Raw genomic sequence first — 27,834 nt, forward strand, 5'->3', positions numbered from 1 at the left:
ACTACTTTCCTAAGTTATCGTGGAATAGGATTATGACACGCGAACTAGAGTGGAAGTCATTACAGGGAAGGCGATTTTCGTTGCGGCCGAATCTTCCGTGAAATTACAATCACCAAGTTTCTCCTCCGACTGCGAAAATATTTTTTTTGAATCCATCTACTTAGGAAGAAATGACTATCGCAATGAAACAAGAGAAATCAGAGGTGGCACAGAACAATTTTTCCTTCGTGCCGTTCGAGTGTGGGACGGTAGAGAAATAGCTTGAAAGTGGTTCGATGAACGCTCTGCCAGGCACTTAATTGTGAATTGCAGAGCAACATGCAGATGCAGATGTAGACAGATGAGTTGCTCATTTTTAGCGTATAGATAGAGAGGAACGCTGTTGATGGAGAGTTGAGCTTAATACAGGTGCATATCGTAGATCAGAAGTGTGAGACACGAAGAAGTTGCAGGATGTCAGCTCCGCCTGAGGATTCCGTCAAAAGAACTGTCGAATCCGTCCCTACAAAGTGGCTGTCGAATTCCACGTCGATGTTATTAACACATTCCATCGCGCTGTCGAAGAACCTTCGGCATCTAAGCGCGACATCTGTATTACATTTTTCCTGCGAGGCGCCTGGCAAAAATATTTCGCCCCACCACCAAAGCATCACCAGAGGCCGCAGGGTGCAACAAACAAAGGTATTCAAGACAGAGGACTTCTGTCAGGGAAATAAAGAGAACAAGACGTGACGGAGAGGAGCAGGGATAACATAAAAAAAGGGAAAGGGAAACGGAGACTGGCGGAGAGCGGGATCGCGAGCTGAGGAGACAAACGCGGGAAGTGTGGTTATGAAGCGGCGTGATATTTCAGCGGCCGGAGACGGTGACAAGGCAAAATGTCCGCCGCTGCCGCTGCTGTCAGCGGCTCCAGATTAAAACAACGCCCGCTAAGGAGCAGACTGACGCGCCTCTCCCGGCAGGCACCATCGACCGCCGGAGACAGGGAAAGGACGGAATATTAGCAATCTTCTCGCCGGCGCGAGTCCATCCACTCACGAACCCTTCCGCTCAGCCAGAGGGGGCATCAATTTGGAAAATGTCATTAAGACGAGTTTCCTGCCTCTAAGAAAATGCAAATGCAACGATCGTAAGGCAAGAAGAATCTATCAGCCCATGCAACGAGAGCACAGATCGTTGTAGGATGCTACAAAGCCCTTATGGTACTAGGGAGAATAATAGGGTAGAACTGCTGTGGGTCCCTGGTCACTCAGCAATCAGTGGCAATGAACAAGCTAATAGGTAGACTAGGACAGAAGCGACGATTCCACCTAGTGGAATGGGAACTTTCCTACATCAAAACGAAGATAGCCTGTAGAATATTGGACTTCGACACAAATAGAAAAGCGTGCTGAGTAATGATGCCAAAGCCATGTTTTAAGAGCAGTTCTGTAATCACGGTCTTGAACGGGAGGCAGACTAAACTCATGGTAGGACTCATGATAAGTCACGGGAACTTTAAGAAACAGCAACACACATCGGGGATACAGGAAGAAGCCCTTAGGTGTAGGCTGTGTGGCGAGGGCGATGAAACTGCACCAGACCTAATCTTCTAATGCGAAGCGTTGGAGCTTAATAGACACAGAACATTAGGGTCGTCAATTCCTAAAGAAATGCTTTGCTATAAAGAATTAGTTAAGGACCTCCTACTACTCTTTAAGACTAACGGCTGACTTTACCGCCGCGCGGGATTAGCCGAGCGGTCTACGGTACTGCAAGCATGGACTGTGCGGCTGATCCCGACGGAGGTACGAGTCCTCCCTCGGGCCTGGGTGTGTGTGTTTGTGCTTAGGATAATTTAGGTTAAGTAGTGTGTAAGCTTAGGGACTGATGACCTTAGCGCCGGCCGCGGTGGTCTAGCGGTTCTGGCGCTGCAGTCCGGAACCGCGGGACTGCTACGGTCGCAGGTTCGGATCCTGCCTCGGGCATGGGTGTGTGTGATGTCCTTAGGTTAGTTAGGTTTAAGTAGTTCTAAGTTCTAGGGGACTTATGACCTAAGATGTTGAGTCCCATAGTACTCAGAGCCATTTGAACCATTTTTGATGACCTTAGCAGTTAAGTCCCATAAGATTTCACACACGTTTTTTTGACTTTACTATAATCACAGGAAGGGAAACTGGACAGTAAATCTTGTTTCGGTGCGGGCAGTAGTGGGCTAGAACGTCTTTTGTTTTCATACCCCTGTTCAAATCAAATCAAAACAAAACAATAATTTTTTTACAATATTTCTCGTGAAGAAAAACAGTGATCTAGCCAAAATGCCTTAAAATGGATTACAAACGGTTTCGGTCAGAATATGACCATCTTCACACCGTTTATACTATGATGTAGGCGGTGGCGGTGAACGGAGAACATGTTGTGACTCAACGAACGCGTGCAACTGACGCTCTTGGAGTCACAACAACTGTTCTATTCACCGCCACCACCTACCGTCAGTGTATGAATGACCTGAAGATGGTCGCATACTCCTCGAAACAGATAACCACTGAAAATAAATGTTTTACTGCGATTATGACTGTTTTCAACTCATTTTAAACCAAGACAAATCAAGGAAAGAAGGAAGTCAAGATGGAAGCCCAGCATCGTCACCTTCCATTCCTTATTTCCACGTTAAACGTGCATTCGTCAGTTCATTTTAGTATCTCGCTACCAGAGAGCTAGGTTCAAAACTAGGTTCAGTCAATTTTTAAAAAAATACTTTAATCTCTGTTAAATTACTTCAAGTGGATTTCTTTTTCAGAATCTTTCAAGCAGTAAACGAGGCAAATTTTTTTAAATAATTTAAGAGAGCAACAGTAATTACCTGTTAAAAATATAAATTTGTACCTCCGGAACTCCCAAAGCGCAGTTGCGTTCATAAATGAAATTCTCTGTATCGATTTCCAGATCAAACATTTGAATAACTTATGTTGGGAAGGAGCGGGGGTGAATGGAGAAGGAGAGATGTGGGAGGAAGTAGTGGGATGGTATGGGCTGAAATTTAATGCAAAGAAGTGTGAAGTTATGATGACTGCAATAAATACTAGGAGAGTAGCAGATTTTTACAGTCACAATTGCCAAAACATTTTTTTTTACGTTTTGTAGCTTTTAATGACTCATACTATCTAGATCTAGATTTAGGTTACCCGTAGCTTGCTGTAACACTGTAGACGATTGGTTGAATGCTCCTTTTGAAAAGATCACGGTCGATTTCCTTCCCTGTTATTGTCCACTCCCAATTCGTTTTCCATCTCCAACAACTTCGACATCGACGGTCTCTTAAACGATTAATATTACTTCGTTTCAATCTATCCATTATTTGCAGAATTGTAGGCATATAAACTTGTACTACTGTGGTAGTTGTTGGTGTTGTATCAATCTGGTCTATTATAATACGTTCACTGTGCTGCTCATAGAAGCTTACTCAAGTCCTAGTTTTCTAATACACCATTAGACCTACACCTCCATTACCACCATTTTTTATTTTGTTTTGGTAACCCTGTACCTACTTGGTCAGAAGACCTGTTCTTCCTGCCACCGCACTGACTAATTTCCACCATATCTAAGTTCAGCCTATCTATCTGACTTTTTAAATTTTCTGAACCTAATTAAGGGATCTAATATTACACGCTCCGATCCATAGAACGCTAGATTTGTTTCTTCTGATGACAACATAGACTTATAATGCAGACTGAAGGAATGCAAACTTACGTTCATAGCATTTGCAGATTTCCAGAAAGCTTTTGAAAATATTGAATGGAATATCCTCTTTGAAATTCTGAAGGTAGGAGGGTTAAACTACAGGGAGTGAAAAGTTATCAGCAGCTTGCAGAGAAGGCAGACTGCAGTTATAAGAGTAAGGAGAAAGTAGCTGAGAGGGAGTGAGACAAGGATGTAGCATCTCCCCAATGTTATTCGACCTGTACATATGAACAAGCAGTAAGGGAAATGAAAGCAAAATTTGTAGAAGAAGTTAAAGTTCAGAGAGAAAAAACTTTGAGGTTTGCCGAGGGCATGTTCCTATCAGAACGGAACAAATGAATGTGACTTGATAAGGAGGTATAAGACGAACGTGAACGAAAGTAAAGCACGGCTAAGGAAGAGAAATCGAATAAAATCAGGTGATGCTGAAAGAATTATACTAGGAAATGAGACACTAAAAGTAGCAGATGAGTTTTGAGACAGTAAAGCAACTGATGATGGTCGAATTAGAGAGGCTGTAAGATGCAGACTGACAACAGCGAGAACGGTATTTCTGAATAACAGAAATTTAATAACATCTGATATAAATTTGTCGCGCAGTCTTTTCCAAATGTATTTGTTTGGAGTGTAGCCTCGTGTCGAAGTGAAACGTGGACGATATGCAATCCAAACAAGAATGTAGTGCTATAGAAGAATGCTGAAAATTGGATGGGTAGATCGAATAACAAATGAGGATGTACTGAACAGCATAGGAGAAAAGATATATCTTTGAGACAACTTGACTAAAGGAAAGTATGACAGGACACATTTTGAGACATTAAGAAATCGTCAGTTTGGCAATGAAAGGAAGAGGGGGGGTTTGGGGTGGGAGGGGGACATTGTAGAGGAAGGCCTAGGCTTGAATACAGTAAGCAAATTTCAAATCAAATGGTTCAAATGGCTCTGAGCACTATGGGACTTAACATCGGAGGTCATCAGTCCCCTAGAACTTAGGACTACGTAAACGTTACTAACCTAAGGACATCACATACATCCATGCCCGAGGCAGGATTCGAACCTGCGACCGTAGCAGTCACGCGGTTCCGGACTGAAGCGTCTAGAACCGCTCGGCCAACGCGGCCGGCAAGCAAGTTTCAAACATACACTCCTGGAAATTGAAATAAGAACACCGTGAATTCATTGTCCCAGGAAGGGGAAACTTTATTGACGCATTCCTGGGGTCAGATACATCACATGATCACACTGACAGAACCACAGGCACGTAGAGACAGGCAACAGAGCATGCACAATGTCGGCACTAGTACAGTGTATATCCACCTTTCGCAGCAATGCAGGCTGCTATTCTCCCATGGAGACGATCGTAGAGATGCTGGATGTAGTCCTGTGGAACGGCTTGCCATGCCATTTCCACCTGGCGCCTCAGTTGGACCAGCGTTCGTGCTGGACGTGCAGACCGCGTGAGACGACGCTTCATTCAGTCCCAAACATGCTCAATGTGGGACAGATCCGGAGATCTTGCTGGCCAGGGTAGTTGACTTACACCTTCTAGAGCACGTTGGGTGGCATGGGATACATGCGGACGTGCATTGTCCTGTTGGAACAGCAAGTTCCCTTGCCGGTCTAGGAATGGTAGAACGATGGGTTCGATGACGGTTTGGATGTACCGTGCACTATTCAGTGTCCACTCGACGATCACCAGTGGTGTACGGCCAGTGTAGGAGATCGCTCCCCACACCATGATGCCGGCTGTTGGCCCTGTGTGCCTCGGTCGTATGCAGTCCTGATTGTGGCGCTCACCTGCACGGCGCCAAACACGCATACGACCATCATTGGCACCAAGGCAGAAGCGACTCTCATCGCTGAAGACGACACGTCTCCATTCGTCCCTCCATTCACGCCTGTCGCGACACCACTGGAGGCGGGCTGCACGATGTTGGGGCGTGAGCGGAAGACGGCTTAACGGTGTGCGGGACCGTAGCCCAGCTTCATGGAGACGGTTGCGAATGGTCCTCGCCGATACCCCAGGAGCAACAGTGTCCCTAGTTTGCTGGGAAGTGGCGGTGCGGTCCCCTACGGCACTGCGTAGGATCCTACGGTCTTGGCGTGCATCCGTGCGTCGCTGCGGTCTGGTCCCAGGTCGACGGGCACGTGCACCTTCCGCCGACCACTGGCGACAACATCGATGTACTGTGGAGACCTCACGCCCCACGTGTTGAGCAATTCGGCGGTACGTCCACCCGGCCTCCCGCATGCCCACTATACGCCCTCGCTCAAATTCCGTCAACTGCACATACGGTTCACGTCCACGCTGTCGCGGCATGCTACCAGTGTTAAAGACTGCGATGGAGCTCCGTATGCCACGGCAAACTGGCTGACACTGACGGCGGCGGTGCACAAATGCTGCGCAGCTAGCGCCATTCGACGGCCAACACCGCGGTTACTGGTGTGTCCGCTGTGCCGTGCGTGTGATCATTGCTTGTACAGCCCTCTCGCAGTGTCCTGAGCAAGTATGGTGGGTCTGACACACCGGTGTCAATGTGTTCTTTTTTCCATTTCCAGGAGTGTATGTAGGGTGTAGTAGTTATGTACAGACGACAAGGTTGCAGATTAAACTATAAGATTCCAGAGACCTCTTGTAGGCTCAAATATATATTATGTGTAAATGCAGATTGAAGCAACGAATGGAAATTTGTACCAAGACCAGGATTCGAACCTAGGTCTCCTGCTCACTAGGCGGATGCGTTAACCACTACGCCATCCTGCCACAGTGGCTCTGCACAACTGCATGGACTACCCTAGCACGGTTCTCTCCTCAATCCGAATCACCATTCACACCTCAGCCCACTTGGTACTCCCTCTAAACTTGAACAGCATTGCAGAGGCTCTCCATTGGAACAGCAACTCAGCATCGAGCAAGACGAGGGATCCTGCATGAAACCAAGGTATAAGTACGTTAATCAAATGAAAATATATGGTGCCCGAGACCTTTTCAAGCTTTAAACATCTATGATGTGTCCAGAATGAGATTTTCACTCTGCGGTGGATTGTGCGCTGATATGAAACTTCCTGGCAGATTAAAACTGTGTGCCGGACCCGAGACTCGAACTCGGAACCTTTGCATTTCGCGGGCAAGTGCTCTACCATCTGAGCTACCCAAGCACGACTCACGCCCCCTCCTCACAGCTTTACTTCCGCCTGTAACCCGTCTCCTACCTTCCAAACTTTTCCGAAACTCTCCTGCGAGCTTCTGTAAAGTTTGAAAGGTAGGAGACGAGGTACTGGCGGAAGTAAAGCTGTGAGGACGGGGCGTGAGTCGAGCTTGGGTAGCTCAGATCTTTGAGCACTTGCCCGCGAAAGGCAAAGGTCCCGAGTTCCAGTCTCTGTCCGGCACACAGTTTTAATCTGCCAGGAAGTTTCTTATCTATGATGTGTATGTGCAGATTAAGTAACGAATGAAAATTTATACCAAGCCCAGGCAGAATTCGTACCTTGGTCTCCTGTTCACTATGCAGTGGGCAAAGGCGTGATGGGAATTTGGATTGAGGAGGGAGGCTGTTAGCGTAGTCCATGGAGTTGTGTAAAGTCACTGCGCCAGGATGGCGTAGTAATTAGCGCATGTGCTTAGCGAGTAGGAGATGGAGGTTCGAATCGCGGCCAGGTACAAATTTCCATTCGTCGCTTCAGTCTGCATCGAACTAGTATTCGAACTGCTCATCAACAACCCATCCCTTATTCCACAACGTCTTCACAGCCATCTGTTGATGTTTATGTACTGCGAAGTGGCAAGACTGGGATTGCCTTATTGCGATCACCCGGTTGACCGTTCCGCAGCAGCGCTCCCGCCGGACACGCAAAGCTGTGAGCGAGCGCCGTCGTCAGGTGGCGAGGGGGAGGCAGGCAACTGCCGAGCACTTGGCGCCGGGGCCGGGCCGCGCTCACGCTGGCGCCACTATCTGTATCAGGTAGCGACGCGGGCCGCTCATTAGCCGAGTCGGCAACTTCAGACGCGGCGACACCCCCGTCCCCGCCACGCCAGCTTCCGGCCGGCGCGCCTTCCGCTCGCGCCACCGCCGCCTGTCGCCACCCCAGACGGGCAGCCATTAGCGCCAACAGCCCGGCGCCACTGGGTGGCCCGTGGCCCGCCCTCGCGATAACTCTCTTCTCAGCTCGGAGATACCGACGGTATCCGAAAGAGCGCCACATTCCTCACCCAGAGGACACCGACTCCACTCCCGAACCAACGTCCTTCATCCGAGATCGCTGTAGAACAACATTTCTCGCAACATTCGTGACAGTCAGATTCACATGCCACTGTGGGACTCGAACCCAGTTCTGCATCGTAGAGTTTTATCATCTGAGCTATCCAAGAACATCTTGTCAACCCACCAAATCTAGATTGCTGACTCAGAGGACGCCGACTCCACTTCGTAGCCGACGTCACTCTTTCGCGTTCATTATAAAGACTTCTCGCAACGCCGTTCAAAAAGGTTCAAATGGCTCTGAGCACTATGGGACTTAACATCTGTGGTCATCAGTTCCCTAGAACTTAGAACTATTAAACCTAACTAACCAAAGGACGGCACACACATCCATGCCCGAGGCTGGATTCGAACCTGCGACCGTAGCGGTCCCGCGGTTCCAGACTGAAGCGCCTAGAACCGCTCGGCCACCCTGGCCGGCGAGTAAGACTCCTCGCAACACCGTGCCATAGTGTCAGGTCCAATTTGCTTGCCATACTGAACTCGAATCCAGTTCTCCACTGTAGAGATTTACCAGCTGAGCTATTTCAGTTCGTCTGAATGACTTATGAAGCTTGTGAGATTCATGACCCAGAAGGACCTGACTCCATTCCGGAACCAATGTTACTCACTAAGGTTCATTGTAAAATAAAGTTTCTCGCAACACTGTGGCGTACTGTCACGTTAAATTTGTATGCCTATGGACTAGAGCCCAGTTCTGGATTTTAGAAATTTATCAACTGAGTTATCCAAGTACATCTGGCCGACCTACCAAATCTCTAGCTTGTCAGATTCCTGATCCACTCCGGAACTGATGACTCTGGTTCAGGTCTGCTGTGAATAAGGTTTCTTGGAATGTTCGTGACGGTCAAATTCCCATGTCACGTTGCAACTCTAAGCCAGTTCTGCGTTGTAGAGCGTCGTGTTATACGGGTTATGTGAGGCAGAAGATAAATGAAGGATTGTTTCTGTAATGTTCCGCTCCGGAATAACACCACAGCTGATGGCTGTTAGGGAAGTTCTCTAAGTGTTTGGAACGAATATTTAATTTATTGTAAACTATTAAGATACTTTTGATAGGGAGCACGACAGCGTAAAACATTATTTTACTTACTGTACCACTGAATGACGATAAACACCTACAGTCATCGTATTTAACAATTATGATTTTCCTCCGTTTTATCGTATTTCACATCCGACATTACTTAGAATTAGACATAATGTATCGAAATAAATGTGCTTTCAACCACGACTCATGTATTTCACAAATAATTCACAGTCATGAAAATGACATGTTGTATTCCAAATGCATGTAGAGAGTAAGTACTCTTATCAGAGAAAAAATGAAATTCATCGACTAAATTCAGTGGTGTCCATGCGAACTACTTGGAAAAAAGGAGAAACTTGTTCCTTGACATTTTTCGTAAAAGGTAAACAAACCTGAGTTATTATTCGCTTGTTGTGAGAGATATAGTACAAGTGTTTTACCACTTGAATTACCTGGTCGACCGACCAGATCTCTAACTTGTAAGGTGCAGACTTTCCCGGCAAGAAAATTCACGCTTACTGAAATTTTTTCTGGTTATTATGACGGCTCGGATGAATTTCTTGTTGAAAATTAGCGTGTCGTCCCTTCTTGAAGGGAGGTTGCAGTTTTTTCAATGGTCATCCGCTTCTAACTGAAGCAAGTCACGGCGTGTATCGGACAACCGACAAATCTATAATCGCCCTTGAAGATATCCTCCGCAGTAGGGGACGTAACTTGGATATCAACAAGAAATTCATCCGAGCACGGCATAATAAATGGTTCAAATGGCTCTGAGCACTATGGGAATTAGCTTCTGAGGTCATCAGTACCCTAGAACTTAGAACTACTTAAACCTAACTGACCTTAGGACATCACACACATCCATGCGCGAGGCAGGATTCGAACCTGCGACCGTAGCGGTCACGCGGTTCGAGACTGTAGCGCCTAGAACCGCTCGGCCACCCCGTCCGGCTCACGGCATAATAGCCCGGAATATTTTAGTAAGTGTGAAATTTGTAGCTTGCCAATTTCCTTTGGCCTTTTGTTAGAATTGACCAGTAGTTCGCAGGAAGTATAGATTCACTACTTACTATCACAAATATTTCTACTTTGTTGTATTACACCACGTATTTCAGACCGTCTTGACACATTCGTCATTTGTAGTTTGCTTCTTACATTATTTCCCTTGCTCATCATAAAGCTGAGGCAGGTGAAATTCTTTGTACAATGAGCATTCTCCGTATCTTAAAATTCACGACACTTAACATTGTACATAGCGGCGTGACCCAGTACTTCATCATTCGCGTTAAAAACAAAACATCCTATTGTCATTCCTTTTATAATGGTTTTGGAACATCGTATCAAAGAATACTTGCAGTGTTGTAGGAATTTATCCTCTTGCATTCATAATTTACACATCTGAAGACGTCAGAGTTTTGCCGAAACGCTTCTTGCTATTTCGTGTAATAGGGAGTGACTGAGACATAAAATGTGCCGTTTTTGCTCAGACGGTCGTAAGTGCTGAAGCCGTGTCAAAACGTTTTCGGAACTTTTAGGCAGTATGCAGCCCGACTAACGCAGGCGTGATTTGAATGGAAGTCTGGAAATATTGACAGGTTGAAGCCTTCAGGAAAATCAATGTGACGCGGAAAGGAAGATCGAGGTTTGACATCCCTTCGACCACGTAGTCATTAGGGCCGAGCAAAAGCTCGGACAGGGCAAGGACGAGTTGTCATTTTCAGAATCGAAAATCGAGTGGCTTGCACGTGTCTTACGTACTGGTGAAGTGTGAACTACACTGGGGATCGATGGATGTAAATCCAGAATTCTGATTTTGTACCAGTCAGTTCAGATAAACTATTACAATTCCTCGAGTGATGCTGGACGAGGCAGATGTATCCGGAAACTACAACAGGAAATGGAATCAACCAGTTGTGCCTTTTTTTATGAGACATAGCAGCAGACATAGCGCGTTTAGTACTGCTTACACGCTGAGCCACGTTCCAGAGCAGTAAATTCCGATAAAACACTGAATATTTTTTCATGACACCGTGTTTAGTAGCCCCCTCAGAAAATAACTTTTATTCGACTCCCTTTTTTCCCCGTTAGATCGTAAACGCGGCGCGGCGACGCGACGGCACCTGACCGCTAGCGAGCGGCAAGGCGGCGTTCACAGAGCCGGCTTGGCCGAGTTCCAGGGGCCATAATTTGTCGCCGTTCTGAGGCAGCCTCCTCCTTCGGCTTCGGCTTGCCGCCGCACCAAACAGTGTGGCATGCGGTTTCCTTCCTGGCGGCGGAGACATTCGCGGGTAAGAAAACTGCTGTGCAGCTCCGCGAAACTAGCTCAAAGTTCTCCCCCAACCAAGTTGTGCAAAGGTTACTGCATAGTTTAAAAGTCGGGAAAGGAGGTGACGAGAGCTTCTTTGTTACGGAATCGTTATTCTAGCCATAACTTACTTCTGTAAACATTACTGTCTCTGATCCCACTTCACTACGAAGGTCTCGGTATTCATAAGGAAACCAAGTAGACCCCTATTCTCCTGTTCCACGTAGTGAGTGGAATCAGAGAACTCCTGTCGCTACTGCTAGCATATCAATAAAATGCTCACCGTTTCATAAACGAATAAATTTATAGGACTACAATGCTAAAGGAAATCATCATCGTTATTACTCTACATCTTTGACACCATCTAGAAACAGGGGCGTTCAGTAAGTAATACAACATATTCTTTCTCTCGGCCAATTTCTTTTGAAAAAATGGGGTACTTGTTGTGGGATGTAGTAGAATATTATCCGCTCCAACCCCTACAGTTCCACTAAGTTCAGATAGGTGGTGTCACTATACGTAGTCTTCAAAATGGCGTCTGTAACAGAGATGCTTTTGCAACAGACAGGTGTCATTGAATCTATTTCGGTGGAAAACCAGAGCATCGCAAATATTCATAGGCGCTTGCAGAATGTCTACAGTGACCTGGCGGCGACACAAAAGTACGGTGAGCCGTTGGGCAAGACGTCTGTCATACTCACAAAAAGGTCTCGTAAACCTGTCCGGTCTCCTTCATTGCGGTCGGCCGCACACGTCCTCAGGAAACTGCGTGTTAATCGCCAAGGAAGTGCAAACTATCTTCTCATTCTCCTTGATAACGTAAGACCTCATCCAACTCTGCGCAGCCGAGAGGAAGTCACAAAACTTCATTGGATTGTTCTTCCTCATCCATCATACACCCCGGACTTTCGCCTGTTTGACCCAATGAAGGATACACTCCGCGGTAAGCAGCACCCGGATGACGCAGCAAGGCGTGGGCCCCGACGTCGACCATTACAGTGGTCACATGCGGTCATAGAAACCCTCGCAGTAAGATGGCGTAAGGCCGTTGCATTGAACGGAGTCTGTGCTGAAAAACAGGGTTACGTAGCTAAAAGAATCGGGAATAATATGGTGTACTGGATCCTCAGTAAAACCAGCCTGCTTTAAAAAAAATGTGTTGCATTTCTTACTGAACGCCCCTCGCAAGTATATCAGTTACAGCAAATGAACATGCACTAAGTACAATTGTTACAAAACGTCAGTTAGCCGTCGTATTTTTATTTCTTGTTTTTACCGAGTTAGGTGCTGAGTGGTTAACACAACATTTGTACATCCGATGGTTCAAATGGTTCTGAGCACTATACAACTTTACTTCTGAGGTCATCAGTCCCCTAGAACTTAGAACTACTTAAACCTAACTAACCTAAGAACATCACAGACATCCATGCCCGAGGCAGGATTCGAACCCGCGATCGTAGCGCTTTCGCGGTTCCAGACTGTAGCAACTAGAACCACTCGGCCACTCCGGCTAGCCGTACATCTGATGAGAACGAGTTCCCAAATTTAGGTTTCTTGGCAGTTTCCTTAAATCACTTCAAACGAACACCGGAGCATCTCCTTCAGTACTTAATTGACGACTTCTTTCCTCATTGTTGACTAACCTTCCGTCTCAAGTGCCCCCCTTTTTAACTTCCCTCCCAGCTTTTCATTGTATAGGTTCAAGTGTTGTTCACTTTCTCTCTTACAGTGTCTTCCAGTGTCTTACTCGTTAATTTTGCATCACTCCTCAGACCTGATGTGTTAAAAAGTGAATGGTCCGAAAGCAGATATCGTAGTACCACATCCTCTGTGGATATAGAGCATTGTGACACTGTAATGTTAGGAGCATTCACCGTGTCCCAAAATGTTCTTGAACTGATTAATACAGACTTCACTAGGGAGCAGAATCAAGCATCGTCTAACATTTTCTCAGAGTTAAGTAACTACGTGACCAGGTATAAGTCCAGTGCCATTTACGGCCAGCACTTTACAATTTAAGGTCCTATTAAGTGATGGTGATCATTGAACTGAATCGCCCACGATTGGCGGTGCAATTAGTTATTAAGCTACATTAAGAAATCACTGATAGAAGAGATAAAGCTGTAACTGTCAGAACAAATCTTAGAGAAAACACAGGCCCTAATGCATTGACGCAACGAGTCACACTAAATAGCAACACTTGTTTGTTGGCTATATTTCTACTAGTTAAAACATTAATGCTGTAATTCTGTATTCTCACAAATAAACCATAGTGCCTCAGGCGGATTAATGGCGCTTGAAACAAAAACTTTCTTATTGACACTTAGAACCAGTCAGTTCCTTAGTGTGACACATAGAATGCTCTTAATAAACTATTAATTTTATATTTTGTCTGATTAGTTTTTTTTGCATTGATGAGTTGAGGAGCCAGAATTCTCTGGTATCAGAATAACTTCTTAATTCTTCAGATTCTGTACTTCAGTCGGTAAAAACGGAACCCTTATAGGATCAATTTGTTGTCTACCCGTCAGGCTGTCCAACTGTTCAAAACTCTTTGTCTCAGGAACGAGCAAACGTAAAAAGTTGAAATTTATGTCATAAACTTACGTCTACAGAACTTGGGTAGTGTAAAAATATTACGCTTCTAAGCCAATGCAAGGTACGGCCATTTACGCCACATATTTAAATGCAGATTCACCCATTAAAATCTATACGGTAGAATCATTAAATTTGGCCACAAGGTTTCGCAGTACAAGAAAAGGGGAAAAAAATCCGACAATTGGTAATTTGTAAACATATCACATAAAAAACTGTTCTTTTGTCATTTGTTATCCGACTCTGATGCTGCATTCTTGAAAGTCTTGGAATCCCTGGGACCGATATCTCATGAGTATCAATGTCGATAACAGGCAAAAATCGTCGAGATCCTAGATCTGTGGAATGGATGAATTGTCTGTACACATAATTAAGTTTGTAAGAAACCCTCGCGTAGACGGTTTCTTGGATACAAATAAATTTTCTACAAAAGGAGATACTTTTTCTTATTGTCACGACATATGTGAGATTCAGCACTTAAGGACGATTGGCACTTCCACTCTTCCAGTGTACCAGACGGCTGAGAAGTGTCTTGTGGTGGCGTGGAGCTAGCTCTGCGTGGCAGATGGTCCCGCCGGGCGACACCTCTTCCAGCCGCTGCGGGCCCGTCCGTAAATTGGGAGTCGGAATGGATCCGTGAGTCGGCGCGAGGCGACATTTGTTATCTCAGCTGCGCGGGCGGAAACTGGTGGAAAATCGCGCCGCCGCCGGCTGCCCGTGGCCCGGTGGCGAGTCGTGTGCGCGCCATTAGCGCGGGATTAACGCCGATAGCGCTGACAAATGACGGCCCCCCCTGCCGCCCACTTCTTTTTACCGCTACTTATTTATTTATTTTTGCCCTCAGAGGAACCGGCGGTGTAACCCTTATCCGGCGGCTTCCTTCATTAGAGGGCTGCGACGCACCCCCGCGTGTGGGGGCTGGTGGGCCTTATCTGCGGAACCCGGGGGCCAAGGGCGGTGCACCCGGCGCCCGAGATGCGGGGGCGGCGCCTTTGGGCCCTCCTGCCAGGTCGCCGACTTCCGCTGCCCTGTCGCCCCGCACGTTCCACTATCTCCCCTGGGAACCGGTCGTCCTTCCTCTCCTACACTTTCAGCAGCTCCGTTAACGCGAGGCGAACATTTCATAACGAGCCACTAAATTTTACCAGACGCGACTCATATCGGGCGTTATCTTCTTGTTCGGTGACCGTGGTGGTGCAAGGGGGTTGAGCATTAGACTCTGGCGGTAGAGGTCCCGGATTCAGTACCGAGTACAGTCGGAGATTTTTACTAGTTCCAATAGCTTCAGAAAGGCCCCAAATCCACACAGCGTGCTTCCAAACGAGTAACGCGGATCCTTCCCGTTGATACATCACCCGCCGCCTCCTAGTGCCGCGGCCGTTACTGTCGACAATTTACATAAAAAATCCAGTAGGAAGCGTTGGAAGCTCTTTAAGACTGTTCGCAAATAATACGGTTGTCTGTAAGAAAGAAGCAACACCAGAAGACAGCACTGATTTGGTAAAGGACTTTCTAAGGGTTTATAGATGGTGCAGTCTGTAGCAGTTGACCCTGAACATAAATAAATGTAATATATTGCGCGCACATAGCAAAAGAAATCCACTACTGTATATACACATTGTTGATGACTAATTGCTGGAAACAGTAGGCCGGCCGGAGTAGCCGAGCGGTTCTAGGTGCTACAGTCTGGAACTGTGAGACTGCTACAGTCGCAGGTTTGAATTCTGCCTCGGGCATGGATGTGTGTGATGTCCTTAGGTTAGTTAGGTTTAAGTAGTTCTAAGTTCTAGGGGACTGATGACCTCAGAAGTTAAGTCCCATAGTTCTCAGAGTCATTTGAACCATTTGGAAACAGTATCTACTGTAAAATATCTAGAAGTAACTATCCAGATCAACCGTAAGTTGAATGACTTCATAAAACAAATATTAGGAAAAGCGGATGATAGACTGAGATTCATAGGAAGAACCTGAATGAAACGTAACTCACCCTTGAAGGTTCAAATTGATCTGAACACTATGGGACTTAACATGTGAGGTCATCAGTCCCCTAAACTTAGAACTACTTAAACCTAACGAACCTAAGGACGTCACACCATCCACGTCCGAGGCAGGATTCGAACCTGCGACCGTAGCAGTAGCGCGGATCCGGATTGAAGCGCCTAGAACCACTCGGCCACAAGGGCTGGCCATTCTTGAAGGAAGTGGCTTACAAGGCGCTTGTTCGACGGATTCTTGAGATATGTCCATTAATCTAAGATCATTACCAGGTAGCACTAATAGAAGAGATAGAAGAGATCCAAGGAGGATTATGGTGTAGTTGGCACGAGACCGTTACAGAGATGCTACACAACATCCAGTGGCAGACGTTATAAGAGCGGCATTGTGCATCACGGAGAGGTTTACTATTGAAAACAGAGAGAGAAATTTCCGTGAAGAGTCGGAGAACGTATGACTTCTTCCAATATACACCTCGCGAAATGACCACGACGAGAATATTTGAGAAATTAGAGCTAATACAGATGCTTACCGACAATCACCCTTCTCATGCGCAGCCGGCCGCTGTGGCCTAGCGATTCTAGGCACTTCAGCCCGGAACCACGCTGCTGCTACGGTCGCAGGTTCGAATCCGGCCTGTGGCATGGATGTGTGTGATGTCCTGTTGTTAGTTAGGTTTAAGTAGTTCTAAGTCTAGGGGACTGATGACCTCAGATGTTGAGTCCCATAGTGCTTGGAGCCATTTCTTCCCATGCGCCATTCGCGACTGGTACGTGGAAGGGGGGATCGTTATTAGTACCACAAGTACCCTCTACTGCTCACCGTTGGGTGGCTTGCGGAGTATGAAGTAGTTGTAGAAGTAGATTTCCTTATTTGTTACCCGGTCACACATGGACGCGTAACAGGCAAATGAGTCAGTCCGCTGTGTTACTTGATGCGTAAGTCACCAGACTACCCAACAAAGAAGGATACTGAGGAATAGTAGCGTCTTTGAAAGTTCGTACGCGGAAAACCACAGAAAAATCTCGGAGCAGGTTTGTCCGTGGGACGCGCGCGTCGCAGGTGACATAGCCGCCTGCTGCAGTCGTCAGTCGGCGCACCGCGACGCGACGCCGGCAGATAAGGAAGGCGCCTCTTTGTTTATTGCGGGCCACGGGCCGCGGCGCTTGTAGCGCATTCGTATGCACGCTGATAAGCGCATCGGGCTCGCTTTATTCGGTGCGTCGCCCCAGATGGTATCGCCGCAGCGTCCGCCGACCGGCCGCCCGCTCCCAGTCTCGACACGCGCTGCCCGTGCAGCGAAAATGTCCGACCATCTCTGGTAGTTGACTACACCCGTGTCAGCCCGGGGGAGGGTAGTGTCCTACCTGCTACATCAGTTTGCGGCGCCAAAAAGATCCGTATCGTCGGCGAAGAGAATATTGTTCCAGTGACGTAAGTTTGTAGGCTTCTGTGGCCTGTGTCAGTCTCGATGAAATCACTTCGGTTTTTGGGCAGCTTTACTGTTAACACAAAAACAGCTATACCACCGACGTTTCGACCGTCTATGCAGAGGTTTTCTACAGTGTGTCGAGCAGTTAGATTATGAAGTTCTTCCCTATATACTGTCTTATTCTGGTTGGCAGGTGAAAGCTGACGTCACATCGTGGGGAGCCACTGGACATTTCAAAGTAGAGTTGTAAACTATCACAAGCTACCGTAGACCACCAAAAGTGAACGTACACTACGGTACTTTTCTTCGTAGCCTTGGTCAGTTAAGGTCGTAAACTCATTACCTCTGCATTAGGTGTGTTGCACACCTATCGGGCGTTACCTCATCGCAAACTCTTTGTTCGCAAATGTGATTAGTGTGTTACTAGATTTTCCTAGAAGCGGCGATCCGTCCAGAAACTGAGTATGTGTAAACGGCCGCATAGCCTATAGAACTTTTTGTTCTACAGAGTTATCTTCCTGCCTGTTACTTAAAAATAAGTAGTATTTATAGCAAAATAGGAATTTGTCAATGTTTAATTCAGGTTTAACTCGAAAACTGTTGATTCGTTACGTGAAATAGGGGAGTGGTATAGTAAAAATTAAAAAAAGTACAGATTTATCACGTAGTGCCAAAAAAACTCAATTTACTCAAATACAAAATAAAATGAAAAAAACACATTCCACAACAAAAATGTATCAAACATCGCTTCAGTATTTCGTCGAGTTTTCTGTTATTTATCTACAACTTTTTTCACTTATCAATAGCAGCACTGAACGCGCCTTTGATCCCGAACAACGACGTTCTATCGAGTACAAAGCAATTACTTTGATTACAATAAACCAGAGAAGTTACGCGAACTGCTATTTTTTTTACTTATAAAATGCGCTTTCTGTTTTGAAATGACAGTGCACTAACATCGGACGATGTGCGGTTCTAATTAAGTGCAGAACAAATAAACAAACGAAAAAGAAAGCCATGTCTTCGTCTTCCAGTTTCGTTCGTACATTCATTTGTGTTTCTTTCCCTACCAACGATATCAGTACTAACATTAATCCTACCATTTACTATGTCATTTATGTATTGTAACAAAAATACAAAATTGTAGTTTTGGTAGAGTGCAACTCAAGCTCGAAATAACGATTCCTGTGACTCGGAGGTTGTACGGTAGGCTACTGTCTTGCTACTCTGTCATGGGGCTGGTGGACAGTAGCGAATCGGTAGCTTGTACCCAGAGGTATTGTCTTCCTGCGAAGAGAAGTTGCTGCTATACGACATCTCTCTTGTGGCCCCTTGATAGTGTTTATTTGTTAATTTATTTACTCCTGTATCAGACACATATATGTTACACATAGTTATGGCTATATTACTTTTGTCCAAAACTTGGCCACTTCCAATGCATTTTCTGTTCCTTGACGAGGTTCGTCTTCTGTACAGGAGGCTGGACAAAGTCGGCATTGAAGCATATGATAAACAGTCGCACTAAATTACGTTTTGATCAGTGTAGCCCCATCTTGTCAAATTAACATTCGATCTGCCACCTCCAGATCTCAGTCTATTCTTCCAATTCTCGTCAAAGCCAGGAGGTAGAGTTTCTAAAACTCTTTTCCAGCCATGGGGAAGGTGAGTCGTAACCTTCCATAGTTGCTACCTAGCTCTTCAGCAGTCATCATAAGTCCCGCCGATGTTCTAACGAAATTCCTCACTGACTTCCGTTGTTGTGGATGCGGCTCGTGTCCATACAGAGGATATGTTCTCTCCCACTTCACTTTCTTTCTTCATTCACAGCTATTTCTCTTCAAACAGGAGATGGTGCCATTCCCGTGAGGTGGTAAAATCGTTCGGCTTTGTTTCAATTGAGAGCTGTTATCAAAAGTCCATGACAGCAGTAAAACATGCTAGGAGCGTCAGTGAAACAATGACTCTTGCCATGTTGTGATGCAGCCATCAGCTAAACAATATTTATGAACTTTGATAATGAATAAGTTAGACAGTCTAAATTGATACAGCGAGTAAAAACAGTTTGCAAGTATTGACTGAGATAAACTCTGTGGTAGAATGAAATTACTCCTCACTGATGCTCCGAGCCAAGAAACTGCAAAATATGAATTACATAGTTTGTTGCATCCAGGATAATGAGAGTCGACTGCTGTGTCAAAATTTTGTCGAGTAGCAACCTGCAGTACATCGAGTTCCTCCGGGCACAGAATAGACTGTGACTTAAGTGAAGTAGCTTTTGGGAAATCAGGACTAGCATTGTTATTCGATGAAATTTAATCTGCAGAAATAGTAACTTGGATGACGTCTTGTGGCTTTTTTTATAAGAACAGGCAAGAGGAGTTTCTTCCCCATGCCACATAACACCCGAGCGGAATTTTAGTACTGAGATTTCTAATATTCCATCGAGTAAACTGTTGGCACAATTCGCGTCTGATTCATGCTACTGCGTCTTCTCTAAAATCCGGCGAGTGTTGGAAGAATACGATCGAAGAAAACATCGGTGTTAGGGAAACTACTTTAGAATGACGATTGTCTTGGTGGTGTGGAGGGAAGTGTGTGGGAGGCGCGACTCCTTGGTCCGGAGGACGTGGCGAAGACAGCGGCGACGGCGGGCAGTGCGCATGTCGACAGCCGGGCTGCCATGGCCGCCAGTCAATACGGACGCTCCCGGCGGCGGTGTAGGGACGCCGACTTCCCGTAAGTCGCCAAAGATGCGCTAATCTCGTTTGTCTTATTCTCACGATCCCTACGCTAGACGTACCGTGGTGGCACCTCAATGGACGGACAGTCTTCATCGAATACAGATTCTCTGAATTTCGCGAGAAGAACGTCTTCTTCCTTCCAAGGATTCCACAGAAGTTACACATTCTTAGGGGCTGTACCGACCTGTTACCATCCTAGCGGCGTGTCTGTCAGTTCGATCGATTCTGGTGTCTTGCATCAAGGCACTGAAACAATATACATAAAATCATTCTGGGTGTTGGGTCGAGTCATTATAAACACTAAAACCACTATACTCCTTGTGGATTGTCTATGCAGCGGTCCTCCTAAGGGCAAGTAACTGCTAGATTCTGGAATGGTCTTCCTTGTCATTTTTTGGTATGCCGTCGGACAGTTCGAAGTATGGCTGCCTATGGGGGGCTGGCTGCGCGATTGGCGTTTTGCCTCTGACATTCGAGTAGGTGATTGATTGGTGGTCAAGAGTGAATCGTCAAGTTGTACCCAGAGATAGTGTTCTCATGCAGCAAGATGTTCGCGGCAGTTCTCTTGCGCCCGCTTGTTTGTACGGTTGGACACTGTTTACTTGAAGCTAGTGGGTGGCAAACACAGGCGGCACGTTCGAATCGGGTTGCTGGCAGCCAGGCAGTCGGTAACCGCGCATGACGCGGCCTCAACAGTACCAAGCTATGAGTTGGTCATTGTGTACACACTTGGCAGTCCTGTGAGCACTGATTGCAATAAACAGTTTCACGAAATTCTGAATCTTATTTGTTCCAACACAGTTTTAGCATACTAATCAAAACTTGTCCACGAGCGGTATTTTATGAGAATTTGACTGAAATAGGCTCTATAGTGAAACTATATTCTGAGTTTTTGATTGGTCTTACTGCCTTCTCTGTCCCATTATCGCATGGTGTATGAAAAGACTGACTGTCGATAAACTTTCGTATGATCTCTAATTCCTCTAAGCTTTTCGTCCTGGCCGTTTCTCGTTAATTATGTTGGAGGAAATAATATGTTACCAGATTCTTCTTCGAACGCACGCTTTCGGAATTTCGGCAGTTACTCGATACACAACATCTCTCTTGTAGAGTTCGCCACTGGAGTTTATTGATCATCTTCGTAACCTTCTTGCGCTTACAAAATGTCCCTGTGAGGGAACATACCGCTCTTCGTTGGATCTCTCTCTCTCTCTCTCTCTCTCTCTCTCTCTCTCTCTCTCCTGTAATTGATAGGAGTCCCAGCTTGATGAGCTATCTCTCTTTCTTATGTTAATCCTAATTTAAAAGAGTCCCAGCTTGATAAGCAACACTCAAGAATAGGCCAAACAAATGTTTTATAGGCCATTTCTGCCGTGGATGAATTTTATTTCCTTAAGATCTGCTAGTGAATTTCAACTTGGCATCTACTTTCCTACATTTTATTGTATTCCGTCATTCCATTTCAGATAGCTCCGGACGTTTATTCCGAGATAGTTTGCGGTACTTATTGTGTCCAGTAACTTTTCAACCATAGCATAATCGAACAATAAAGGATCTCTTTCCATATTTACGTGCGGTATGATACATTTACTTACGTTAAGAGTCCACTACCAGTCCCCATCTTGTTTTGCATTTGCTGGAGTTGGAACCTCACTATAGACGATAGCATATTCTGAAAAAGCCTCATAGAGTCTCCGACGTTACACGCTAGATCATTTATACATGTCAAAATGACCCTATGTGGTACTTCAGAAATTGCGTATACCTGTCGGTTTCATCCCGATTAGAACAGCATATCGAGTTCCGTCTCTTAGAAGGTCCTCAATCCTGTCAATATTTGGCGAGCTACTCGGTAAGCTCGTATCTTATTCACTAAACGACATATTCATTCACGTACAAGATACAGTCTTACGAAACTGGATGAATCTTTTTGAACAGCCCTATATTGCATGCACGATGTGACTTGTAAGTACTGCATCGTTTCGAGTCAGTACAAACTTTAATTAGTAGGTACTATATACCTAATGTTTTAGTACAGTTAGTCTAATTCTGAAGACGACGCTCATAGTAGCGTCGAAACCAGTCAATTTTGACTTAATATTTGTGACTCAGGGCTTATTTGTTACAATATAAACTTACTAACACCCAGGAAGAAGAGGGAATGCTCGTAGACTAAATAGGTGAGACCTAACAGGGCCAGAAATGGATGGAAAAATGTGTAGATGAAGAAGAATGTGAAGAAGAAGAAGAAGAAGAAGAAGAAGAAGAAGAAAATGTAGTTCAACGGAATCAGAACATCTGACATTTGCTCTGTCACCCCGCCTTCTACTTGAGACGGCGGGAGCGTTCCTGGAAAGGCCGTCACGTATTTCTCGGGCCGCGCTGTGTGAAAACGCCGACAAACCCGTGTCGGCTGGCTATAGGGCCGGAATGCGGCGAAGACAGAGCGTCCACTGTGCGGGCCAGCTCCCGGTGTTGCCCTGGGAACAGCCGCGCCTCTGTGCCGACTCCCGGGATACGCATCTCGGCCGGCGCCAAAGCCCGCCATCGCACGGGTGGCGTCAGCTTCCCCACGCTTCGTCATACGGCAGCCTCTCAGTTCGAGTCTCACTTCCTAAGTGAGCCGAGGCCTAAGCTGAATAGCAGTAAATAAATATAAAATTTATAACCTAACTCGGAAGAGAAGACTAGCTACCTCTTCTCGGTCTGTTAGTTAAAAGCAGAACGGACAGATCCCTGGGTCGCAGTGTATAAAGAAAACCCAACCACACTGACTTCTACCCCCACGCTTCGAGCCATCGTCATCCATCGCACGGAATTCCGTGCAATACAGCTCAAACGGAATTTGAGACACTAAAACAGTCTCTTATAGATGCACCCGTGTTATCTCACCACGATCTTACTACTGAATTTTGCATTTCAACAGTCTCCTCAAACACAGCCCTTGGAAGTTCATCTCTTTCGAAAGTTCATTATTCCAGAATGGTGAATGAGAAATTTGTGAATTAATATAATAATAGAAACAATATCAATAATAATGAGAGTGCTTCATTTTACTTTCTTTAGTAACGACAAAGAAAGGGGAACATGTTGCAATGTCCCCAGATGGCGAATCTGTTTCAGTTGATGAACGTTTCTGCAGTGATTCTATTGTTTCGCTTAGAATGCTTTTGGTGAACAAACGGAGATATTTTTACTGATTAATATATCGCTCTTTGCTATTTTGGTTGCTGCCATAGACGTGCGTAGATGTATATTCGAGCGGTAGGCGACATACTGAAATTTTGAAAAAAGCATTTATCGGTCTTCAAATACAGTTGTTTTTATTTATTATTTACAAATACGACAGACATATCACGACCTAACTGAACTTCTCAGTACCAAACACTTAGCACCGGCAGACAGCAGAGCTTGGCTTGATATCGCCTGCTAATAAGAATGTGACGGACACGAGACGAGAGGTAAAATTTCGATTAATTTTAACCGAATTCCGGAGCTTTCATGGATATTAGTAGTCCAGAGCCCCCAGCTACAGGGTCACGAGAATGTCAGCCGTCACTTATTAGCATTAACTATAGCAGTATTCGACTGTTATGATTTGGGTAATCCATGAGAAACACAAAAGTACCAGCTTTGGTCATTCAGTGTATGGTTCAAATGGCTCTGAGAACTATGGGACTCAACATCTGAGGACATAAGTCCTCTAGAACTTATAACTACTTAAACCTAACTAACCTAAGGACACCACACACATCCATGCCCGAGCCAGGATTCGAATCTACGACGGTAGCGGTCGCGTGGTTCCAGACTGAAGCGCCTAGAACCGCTCGGCCACACCACATCATCTGGTAGAAAAGTCATGTACGTGTGATACAAGATCGCTGATGAGTTGCAGCCTCTGACGCGGCTTTGTCTTGTGTACTCCTACCACGAAATGTCCCAAAACATCGGCGTCGCCTTCGGGAAACGTTTCATATCTGGCGCACCCTCAGCAGCGGCCACCACAAGAGGTGCACAGCGCCGCTTTAGCTCGCTCGTTTTATTTTGTGGCCGCTTATTTCATTCCGGGAATATTCCCCGCGCAGAGGGGCGCCCTTTTACGCGGACCGTGACTGCCCGCCAGTGATTAATAAGCCGTAGAAACGTGGCAGCTCCCGAGGAGACGCGCGCGCAGAGAGGTGTAATATGAGTTAGGCCGGCGACTGTGTGTACAATCTGCTGGTAATTACCGTCAGCGCTGCCGGATGTTTGCGGGCCGGCCAGTAGAGGCCGTGACTAATGTTTTCACGTCAGCCGGTAGCGGGCGGGTGATTAATGCGCGGCGGCGCGCTGAATTATGGGGTTTATCTGGACAGCGCGGGAGGAAGGCCCACGGTAGCCGCTGCTCTCGCCTCGCCGCTGACCGACTGATTAACCCGCGGCGGCGGCGGCGGCGGCGGCGGCCAGAGCGCACGGATTTACTGTCCAGAGACGTCTCAGCGGGGGCCCGCGGCCAAAAAGTGGCCGCTCTGCCTTTCAGGTCCTCCTATCTGCCTCTTATTTATAATTAAGTAATATTTCGCGGTGACCTCAGAGACACAACACGTCTTTCCCGTGGAAGGGCTCTGTCCATATTTCACAGCGCTGGCCGGACGGATTTCCAAAGCTTCCGGAGTTACCTGCGGAAAAGACACAGTGAGCTCGAAAAATATAAAATAGCACTTTCTTCCGTGTGACCCTACTCTTTACTTGGCTTGACTTCTACATCATTTTTAGTATACCGCGTCGATTATAGGCACGGGAAAAACCGCCCGGTTAAAACCGATACCGGTACTTTAGTTTTGAATAACCGGTATTTTTAGGTATTTGTTTGGTCTCGGTTGTAACAGACTTTTTATTATTTAATCGCAACAGGCTGAAAGACCGAAATATCAATCACCCGTAGCAGCAGTGCTAAAATTTTTCTTTCCCTTTATAAAGAACGAGTAATTTTTATTTGTAATATTTGCATTGCTTCGAAATCTTGCGTTATTGCAGAAAATGGGAGAAGTGATCAGGGCTATTTTCATAATAATGCCGTCAGAAACGAGTAACACATGACATTAGAATTTGTACAGCATTGGGGAGGCAATAATGTACCTGTTACCATGTGGCGTGGTCTGTTACACCGTGCACATGTACATGCAATATGCGAGAAAATTGTTCAAATGGCTCTGAGCACTATGGGACTTAACATCTGTGGTCATCAGTCCCCTAGAACTTAGAACTGCTTAAACCTAACTAACCTAAGCACATCACATACATCCATGCCCGAGGCAGGATTCGAACCTGCGACTGTAGCGGTCATGCGGTTCCAGACTGAAGCGCCTAGAACCTCACGGCCACACCGGCCGAATAAGCGAGACTTTCCTCTTTTCGTCTGCAAGGCAATGCCTCACTTCCGTCGTCAGACATCAGTTGTAATATAGAAAGACACCATCCCTAGTCTGGAAATACGTTAGGAAGTGCGCTATCAGTGAAATCCAATGTTCCATTTGCTTTAAATGATTATAAACGGGAGAAGCCACAACAAACTTGTGGCATAATATAAGGAGAAAACTTAGAGCGTAACAGTACACTCAAACTTACAGTAAAAATAGAAAGCAGCTAATATGCTGGCTGTGTCTACGCAATACGCCTTGCTTGTACCAATGAAAATGGACAAATAACACGGAAAATATTCTTCAACCTCAGTTTTCACGCTGTAGCACTGACTACCCGCAATGTCCAAATAGTGGTATGATTCCCGGTTACAGTGTGATATTTGAGCGGAGTTTCAAAAATTTTGAAGCACCAGAGAGAATAGTGGTGATTTTTTTGTGCTAGTCAACCATATATAACTTTCCGGAAAAAGGTGCGAACAGTGGACGGGCTAAATTTTCTTTTGTCTATTTAATTTACTATTCTGATCTACTATGTATCTTGAAACTCAGGGACTTAAAATTATTCCATCTTTGTTCACTTTCTACATTTATTACAGGAAATAACAGGTAGAAATAAAAAAACCGAAAATCGGTTGTTTCAGAAAACTTATTTCGAGCGGTTTTAACAGTCCGTTTAAACTGGTGTTGAAAAGAAAAAAATAATACAAACGAAAACCAGTTGCTTCAGCGATAATCTCCATCCCTATCGTCGATTCTTTCATCTTCGACACTTTTTGGTTCACTTAATTTGTTTTTAGGATACACTCAAGAACTTAGATGGAGCCCTCCCTTGTATCGACATTAACAAGCCGTTGGTGTTGTGGTAATCATTGTGGTAAGTAACTTCCTGGCGGATTAGAACACAGTGCTGGACCGGGACTCAAACCTGGGACTTGGCACCGGCGGAAGTAAAACCGAGAGCGGGTTGTGAATCACGCCTGGATAGCTCAGTCGGTACAATATTTTTCCGCGAAAGACAAATGTTCGAGTCCCGGTACGCCACAGAGTTTTAATCTGCCAGGAGAATTCAAATCAGCGCACCCTCCACTGCAGAGTGAAAATTCATTCTGCAAGTGTGAGTAGTGCTTGTGTAGACTGCCGTTGCTGCTGTAACATTACAAATGGGTATTCTCGTCCTTCTTAGCAGTCAAATACTGGTATTAAAATTTTTTCCAGTACTAAGGGTCAAAGCGGCCACCTCGATGACAGTCAGCGAAAACCGGCGTTTTGCTGTTGTACATGTCCATATCATGAAGTGTAAGACCAAATATTTAGCGAAACTCTTTGGTTCGGACCGAGCGAGGTGGCGCAGTGGTTAGACACTGGACTCGCATTCGGGAGGACGACGGTTCAATCCCGCGTCCGGCCATCGTGATTTAGGTTTTCCGTGATTTCCCTAAATCGCTGCAGGCAAATGCCGGGATGGTTCCTTCGAAAGGGCAGGGCCGACATTCTTCCCTTTCCTTCCCTAATCTAATGAGACCGATGACCTCGCTGTCTGGTCTCCTTCCCCATACAAACCAACCCAATCTTTGGTTCGGAGTATCCCCGTATAATATGAGACAGGACCAGGTACAGCACATCTAACCTAACAGACATGTTTCTTGGGAAGAATATAAGACAAATAAGGAACTATGGTCCCTACCAAAGCCAGCCGAGTAACCGGCCGCTGCCGTGTGAGCGCAGACGCCTCGCACCTGTCACGGGCCGGACGTCCCCGCTGACAAGAACACCTCGGATGACGTGCGGGCCCCGTTTCCGTCGCCAGCTCCCGTAGGAGTCTAAAACGCCGAGCACAAGGAAAATTCCCGGCGAGCCGGCGGCGGAAAAAGCGCCTTCCTCGTTTTATCTGATCCCGCGGCAAGAAAAATGTCGCCGGCCCGGTGGCTCTTAACGATGACGGACACAGGCGGCGCGCGCTCTAGCGGCGGAGGTCGTTAAGTGCGACTGCGGGCGATTGCTATTTTGTAGCAGTACGCGCCGACGAGGAGCTGCAGATAATGCGCCGCTGCCGCCGTAAGCCGTGGAGTGGGATCGAGGAGGTCGAAACAAGCCGTGGCGACCACAGCCGATCAACCGATACTGCGCCTCTTTTTTTTTTATCGAGGATAATCTGTAACATTTCATTTTCTGGACGCGATTGTGTGCTATTCTTGTACGCTGTCGCGATCGCTGGGGCCTGTATCGGCAAATTGGAGGTTGGTGTTCGGCCTCAGGACGTTTGTCCTGTCTTTCCCTAATCTTCCTAAATAGGCAGTGGTCGGAAACGACTAGGCTGATTTCTGTGACTGGTAATTTCCTAATAACAGCCATTGTTTT

The 27,834-nt window shown here is 46.1% G+C and overlaps 1 protein-coding gene and 1 non-coding gene across 2 annotated transcripts in view; both read right to left on the reverse strand.

The window, feature by feature from the left end:
• Positions 1-27,834, reverse strand: part of LOC126101354 (optomotor-blind protein) — a 504,344-nt gene that overhangs the window by 145,201 nt on the left and 331,309 nt on the right. The gene's annotated exons all lie outside the window — the stretch shown is intronic.
• Positions 6,413-6,484, reverse strand: Trnat-agu (transfer RNA threonine (anticodon AGU)). Its single transcript has one exon. It is a non-coding gene; the product is annotated as a tRNA-Thr (tRNA).

This window comes from Schistocerca cancellata, chromosome 9, assembly GCF_023864275.1.
Source record: "Schistocerca cancellata isolate TAMUIC-IGC-003103 chromosome 9, iqSchCanc2.1, whole genome shotgun sequence".
Classification (NCBI taxonomy): Eukaryota; Metazoa; Arthropoda; class Insecta; order Orthoptera; family Acrididae; genus Schistocerca; species Schistocerca cancellata.